We start from the raw sequence: 7,971 nt of genomic DNA on the forward strand, positions 1-7,971 counted from the left end.
AAAGGCAAATTTCTGCACATCTATTCTACAATTGTCTTTCCTCAATTTTAATTTATGTCCCCTTAGGTGAGTAATCTGAGCAAGAGGAACAATCCCATCAGCATTGAGCTTGCTCAAACCATCCAAGGCCTTATACACCTCAATTAGATCACCTCGCAGGTGCCTAGTCACCAGATTCTGCAATTTGCAGAACATAAGTGTTTTCAAATTAATGTGGGAATCTATCAACTGGTAACTCTTAAACAATTTTGAAACCTTCCATCTAATCATTGTCAATCCACTGGTGGTGTACTGGCTTATGTTACTTATCTTTGGACAAATTTGATGAAACTCAAGCAGTTGCTCTTGATATTTCTAAAACTTTTGATTGTGTTGGCATAAAGGTCTTGACACAAACACTCTTATGGATTGCTGACTCCTTTTTTGCATTTGGGTATGGAGTTTTCTCACTGCTGGTGTTCCCCAAGTTTGAGTACTTTCTTCACTCCTTTCCTCTTGTTTACTAATGAACCTTCTTGCACTGACTGAAAATGCTATCCACAGTTTTGCTAATTATAACAATATTTTAGCTTGCTGAGAAAAACGGATAACATAGGTTTTAGGTATAAACTCTTTAATATAAACAAGTTAAAGCACAAATTAAAATAAGATAAAATTAAAGTAAACAAATCACCAAAGCTTTCAGAGAGAGGTTGTCCTTTCTCAGTGGGAAAAGTGTTATTAAAAACAAGCATTAATACAAAAAATATAAAAAATTGAATATAATATAAATAAATAATATATGAATAATATAAATAAATTGAATATAATGTAATATAAAGAATTGTATTAACGCTTTTCCCACTGCAACCTATCTCCGAAAGCTTTGGTGATTTGTTTACTTTATTTTTATCTTAGCATTAGCATTAGCATTACTAGAGGCATATGATGCAAGAAAGCAAGCTTATGCAGCATCAGCCAAAAAAAAAAAAACACACTTCCATTTCACCTTTCCGTTTGTTCGAAATACCTGTCCAGCTGAGCCTTAAATTTATTTAAGCCATCAACTTCCATGACAAGGGATGGAAGTCTGTTCCACCAACCAACTACCTGCTGGCTAAAGGCAAATTTCCGCACATCTATCCCACACCTGTCTTTCCTCAATCTGAATTTATGCCCTCTCAGGTGATTATTCTGAGCAGGAGGAAGAATCCCAAAGGCATTGAGCATGCTCAAACCATTCAAGGCTTTATACACCTCTATCAGATCACCTTGCCAGTGCCTAGTCTCCAGACACTGTAATTTGCAAAACTTGTCTTTCTTCGTAAGAGCAACCCTTTGTTCCATTCACTAATCTTGTTACCCTTCTCTGTACTCGTTCCAGCAGCTCTACATCCTTCTTGAAATGAGGCCTCCAGACCTGTATACAGTACTCAAGGTGTGGCCTGACCATTGCCTTATACAAGGGAATAATCACCTCCTTATCCCTGCTAGAAAAATTACTGTATATCATTGACAATTGACAAGACACCATGAGCTACTCTTGCAGCCCTCCTGCACTGCTTAGAGAACTTCATATCTGCTTGCACAATTACCCCAGGTCCTTTTCATTCTCTACCACTGTCAGTATAGTACCACAGAGTTGATACGTTGCCCTGGGATTGCTGTTTTCCATATGTAGTACTTTACATTTGTCAATGTTAAACTTCATTTGCCACCTCTCAGCCCATCTGCTCAACCTTTTCAGATCCTGTTGCAGCAGCATAACATCAGTAGCGTCCTTAACAACCCTGCTAACCTTTGTATCGTCTGCAAACTTGGACATTAAGCTTGATATACCATCATCAATATCATTTATAAATACAGAAAACAATAATGGACCCAACACTGAACCTTGAGGGACTCCACTAATAACATTAGTCCACGATGAGCAGTGTCCATTGATTACCACTCTCTGTCTTCTTCCGGGGCGCCTCCGTAGCCAGGTGGGCAGGAGCAGCAGTGCGGTAGCATACGCTTCTTGATTAGACCGGGGTTCGAGCCCGTCACCACCAAATACGGAGGATGCGGAAAGGTCAGGGAACGACCACCGCATATCTCGGAGCAATATGGCCTTAGTTGCTAATGCTCCTAAAAACTAAATAAACAAACAAACAAACAAACAAACAAACAAACTGTCTTCTTCCACTCAACCGTCCCTTTATCCATAGCAGCAATTTCCCTCCAATGCCACACTGCTCCAATTTGTGCAGCAATCTTCCATGTGCAACAGTATTAAGAGCCTTTCTAAGATCCAAATATATAATATCAAAGTTATTCCCTGCATCCAGTTCTTTTGTGACTGCATCATAGTATCCAATCAAATTGGTCAGGCAAGACTGTCCCTTAACAAAACCATGCTGTGTCCGCGCTATAACTGAAGTCTTGTCTAGATGATCCTGCAGTGCTTCTTTAATCAGGGCCTCCATTAATTTTCCTGGAACAGAAGTTAAACTCACAGGTCTATAATTACTTGTGTCAGCCTTTGATCCTTCTTTGTGAATTGGGGTCACATTTGCACATCTCCAGTCCATGGGTACCTCCCCTGAGTCCAAGGAAGCTCTCATAATTATGGCTAAGGGTTTGCCTACTTCCTTTGCTGCCTTCTTTAATATAACTGGATAGATTCTATCCAACCCAGGTGCCTTTCAACAATTTCTCCTCCACTTTACTCTCAGTTATTACAAGATTATCTAGCTTACTGCCAGAGTTGAATACACCTCTGGCATTCCCCTCGCTGAATAACTCCTCATGTGTGAATGTCGATGCAAAATATTCATTTAGTTTGTTAGCTACCTGAGCAGGATCATCAACAGTTGAACCATCGATATCAAGTGTACCAATCTGATTCATCCCCTTCCTTCTAGAGTTCACATAAGTAAAGAACTTTTGCTGTTTTTCTTTGCATCCTTTGCCAAAGATTTCTCGTAATCTGCCTTCGCCTGTCTAACCTCCTTTGTAACTTGGTTACAGATCAGCTTATATCTATCATAGGCTTCTGTGTCACATGTTAATTTATATGTATCCCCTGCATTTTTCTTCTCTGCCATATGTCTCAGTTCATCTGATATCCATTTAGGATTAAACCTTGAACAATATTTCTTAGTTGGTATGTAAAGCCTAGTAGCTTCCAAGATAAGTTCTTTGAATGGTTCCCATTTTGAATTTGTTGTTGGTCCCACTGTATGGAATTTAAATACTGTCTCAGACCATCGTAGTCACCTTTATGAAAGCAAAAACCCTTCCCTTTACCCCTGATGGTAGTTACCTCTTTGAGTAAATCCCACTTCAGCACACTGTGATCACTGCCACCTAGTGGTTCCTTTATCTGCAGATTCTTAATGCATGAAAAATCACTACTGATAATCAGATCAAGAGTATTACTCCCTCTAGTTCCCCCCGAACATGCTGATGTAGAAAACAATCATCCAATAAATCCACAAAAGCCTTGCTAGTGTGTGAGTGACCAACCCTCAAATTCCAGTCAATATCTGGGAAATTAAAATCCCCCATTATAAGACTCTCTGATTTACTGGCCAACTCTATTTCCCTGTACAGTTTCTTATTATACTCATCAGAGTCATTAGGCCTATAGCACACTCCTACTCTCAATTTTGATCTTCCAATGCTTATGTCACACCAAACCGACTTGACACTGCACTGTCCAGCGATGTCGACTGGCTTCACTTCCTTGGATTTTATGTGTTTCTTAACTAATAGCATAACCCCTCCTCCCTTCCTATTCTGTCTGTCCTTTCTGTTCACATTGTACTCCCCAAATTCCAGTTCTTCATTCCTTATATCTGTGTGACACCACGTCTTTAATATCCCAACAATATCTGCCTTTGATGTTTTGAGCAATACCTCAAATTCATCAAATTTATTTACCAAGCTCCTAGCATTGGTGTACACGCAAGTATACATGCACCTGTTCCTATTCTTAGCTACCCTAACACAACCCATGTGTTTACTTGTACCGCAGTGACTCCTAGCAGTCTCTGAAATATCTTATTTTAAATATGAAATATCTTATTTAAATAATTTAAATATTTTTATTTTAACCTGAGTTTTTACCTAAAACCTATTTTATCTGTTTTTCTCAGCAAGCTAAAATATTATAATGTATAATCCTGAGAGCAGAGGCCTATTTCAATTTTGCTGATGATATGCACTACATTCTGCCATCCAGTTTGAGAAACCTTGCTGGCCCAACATCATCTTCTTGATTGTCACCACCAATTTCATAAGTGCTGATTTACTGGTAGTTCTCTAATAGAGTGAAGAAAACTCAGCTTCAGACTTTTTTAAAAATTAGGACTGTCTTATTTTGCTCAGAAAAAGAGAGAGAGAGAAAAAAAAAAAAGAAAAAAAAGTACTACTCCCATGCTCATCTTTGACACTTTGATTTAGTCAAGTTCATATCTCTTAGGAATTACCCTGACTTACCAATTTTTTGTTATAAAGACACCATAAATATTTTGCTTCATTTACATCAAATAACTGGGTTTTTTTTTTTTTCTCACAGCTGGAGTGGGAAACCCTCTTTCTCTCAAGCTTTTAGACTCCGTTCAAAATGGAATAATCAGATTAATTAATGATCCATCTCTCTACTCTCCTGAATTGGCATTTGTAATTCCCCACTCTCTTCCAAACCAGTCTGAATATGTGGCATGTGTTTAGAATGGTATGAAAGAGAGCAGAGGAATTACAAAATGTGAACTCTCAGAAATACATTTTTCTCTTTCACTTATGCCTTCTGTTTCTCTTCTCCGGCACAACCCATTTTTCACTGTACTTCCTTCAAAATTATTATCTACAGGAAGCGAAGTCTAATGTCAGTGAGTATATTTCGTCTTTAGCATGGTACAAGTGCTGTGTTGTATGTTTTAATTTTTAGGATTTTCAAATAAAAAAAAAAAAATATTGTAGGGGACGAGTGTTTTGCTGTCCTTGCTAGAAATTATTGCATGGAGAGGACAGTGTTGAAAGGTGCATTTGTTAAGTTGATTTGGTATGTTTCTCCACAGTGCACCATTTTATTAGGCATTTTAGCTGAACAACTTCCCATTGATGCTGTTGGACATCTTTGCAAAATTGCATGTTGACTCTTTGTAGGTTTATTTTTTGAATTCCTTGTCGTTGTAAAATAGAAATAAGGGGAAGCCAACATGTTATTTGGAGGCATAAAAAAAAAATAATAAACTGCAGCAAGCTAGACAGCTGAAGTCGGCACAAAACGTTTCACAAAGGGAGTGTCTTATAAATCTGCAGTGGTGGACTCCAACCCTCTCCTTTCCAAAAAATTTTGGGTAGAATCTCATTTAAAATCGGCTGCTTTCTTTAAGTAAAAAGAACAGTGCAGGTTAAAATTCACATAGAGCATACTGCCCATTCATTCTGTGTGAATTTGATAACAGTTCTATATCAGATCGATTTGTGAAATAGTGTGCAGACTAACTTTTTTTTTCCATCATCACCCTCCAAGCTAGTGTAAATGTTACTAATGTGCAGAGTGACTCTACAATTCTTATGCATGCATACAAATTAAATTCAGATCTGTGAATTGTTGATTTTTTGATTTTCAAGAATACAGAGTCAAATTTAGCTTAAAGATTCAACTCCACTCTAATTTAATCATTTGGAACGTCACTGTAACTATAGATAATAGCAAATATATGAATTGTAATTATTGAAATAACAGCTTAATGTTATATTCAGAATAGGATAATGTGAAAAAATAATTCATGTTATTGAGCATGAATCCTTTTAATAAAACAATTTTTGAGTCTGTGATACTTTGAATTTGCAATTTTATTAAATTATTTTTGTATTCTCTAATTTGTTGTAAGAAATATCATACTACATATTGAATCATGTATGAATTTTTTTAAGTAATAACACTGTTTGTGTAAATATTGTACAGCTCACAGCCAAGGTATTATTGTAAATGAAATTTTATTGAAAAAATTGCTAACGCTTAATTATGTAAATAAGTGATATCTAGTTCGTAAAAAATATCACAGAGTATTTAGCATTTTCTTTGATGTTGAAAAACATGGGGAAAAATTTTCTGTATATATATTAAACTGGATAGGGTTAATAAATTGGAAATACTAACATATGAGGAGAAAAACTGCCTGTGTGTTTGATTTTAAAATTTTGTACCCTTTAACAAAGTAAATTTACTTTTCAAATGTTCATGATAATTCATGAAGACATTCTAAATGAAAATGACACTTTGTTTCTTAAATACGAGGGGTGATAATTTAATTCACACACACTGGTGCAAGATTTTATGTTTATCATGCAAACTTTCCATAACTGCCACTAGAGGGGCTCTCCCTGATCGCTACCGAGCAGATGCTGTGCGAGCATGCCAGTACTCGAGCTAGTGTTGCATGAAGAGTTTTTTAGCTGTCTGTCACTGATGATTATTTTGAAGCAAGTGTGTCGGACATTCAGATTGAACAGCGATATGTTATTGTGTCAGATGGGGCTTAAATGCATCAGAAACAGTTAAGGAGACGAATGAAGCGTATAGTAATGAGTGCCTTGGTAGGACGGCCATATTCCAGTATGACCGAACTTTCCAGTGTGAAGTGGTTTCTCCATCAAGAAAATGCCAGGCCCCATATGGCTAATATCGTGCAGGCAGTGATCACTGCCATAGGTGCCGAGGTTTTGCTATATCCCCCTTATTCACCAAACTTATCCTCGTGTGATTTCTTCCTGTTTCCACATCTGACGAAAGCTCTGAAAGGCAAGAATCTCACACAACAGTGCTCTCGGAGCCACAATGGAGCACTTCGCAGTCTTTTGAAAAATGACTTTCGAAAAAAGCATTTAATGCATGGGTGTGATGGTGAAAGTGCGAAAAGTTAATGGGAGAGTATTTTGAGAAAGAGAAATTCACATATGATTCAGATGATGACAATCAAGATGCACCAGTCTGCAAATTAAATGATCATCCCTCATATATTCAGCAGCTGGAACGCAGCTATAATGTTATCTTTCAAAACATTGCATATGATAAATAAATTAGAGAAAATAGTTACTAGTTTTCACACACAAATAAATTTCAATTTTCATATCAGAAGCTACAGTTGTTTATCTAAAATCTTTCAGAAATGGAGCTGTACTAACTTTAGGTTAATATCTTTTAACAGTGAAGGTTATGTTCACTGTTGAAAGATAATTGTGATTGGATTGTTTAGGTTGAAAAATTTACTTATACAACTTCATTAAACTAAACATGAAGTGTGACATTTATGTGAATTTTGTGCAATTTTTGAAATTTTAGAACTGAAGCTATAACATTAAGAAAATTTTATGAAGAATGTCTATTAGCATTAGCAGAGGCATATGATGCAAGAAAGCAAGCTCATATAGCATCAGCAAAAAAAAAAAAAAAAAACTTTCCCATTTCACCCATCCATTCACTTCAAATGCTTGTCTGCCTTGAACTTATTTAAGTTGCTGACCTCCACTACGACAGATGGAAGTTTGTTCTAACTGTCAACCACCTGCTGGCTAAAGGCAAATTTCCGCACATCTATTCTACAATTATCTTTCCTCAAGTGAATAATCTGAGCAAGAGGAAAAACCCCATCAGCACTGAGCTTGCTCAAACCATTTAAGGCCTCATACACCTCAATTAGATCACCTCACAGGTGCCTAGTCTCCAGATGCTGCAATTTGCAGAACTTAAGTCTTTCCTAGTAACAGCAATCCTTAGTTCCACTCACCAATCTCGTTATCCTTCTCTGTACTCATTCCAGCAGCTCCACATCATTACTAAAATGAGGTATCCAGACCTGTATACAGTACTCAAGGTGTGGCCTGACCATTGCCTTATACAAGGGGACAATCACCTTATCCTTGCTAGCAAAATTTCTGTATATCATTGATAAGACACCATGAGCTACTCTTGCAGCCTGTCTGCACTACTCAAAA

Source organism: Mastigoproctus giganteus, chromosome 11 (genome assembly GCF_048544385.1).
Source record: "Mastigoproctus giganteus isolate SK-2022 chromosome 11, ASM4854438v1, whole genome shotgun sequence".
NCBI lineage: Eukaryota > Metazoa > Arthropoda > Arachnida > Uropygi > Thelyphonidae > Mastigoproctus > Mastigoproctus giganteus.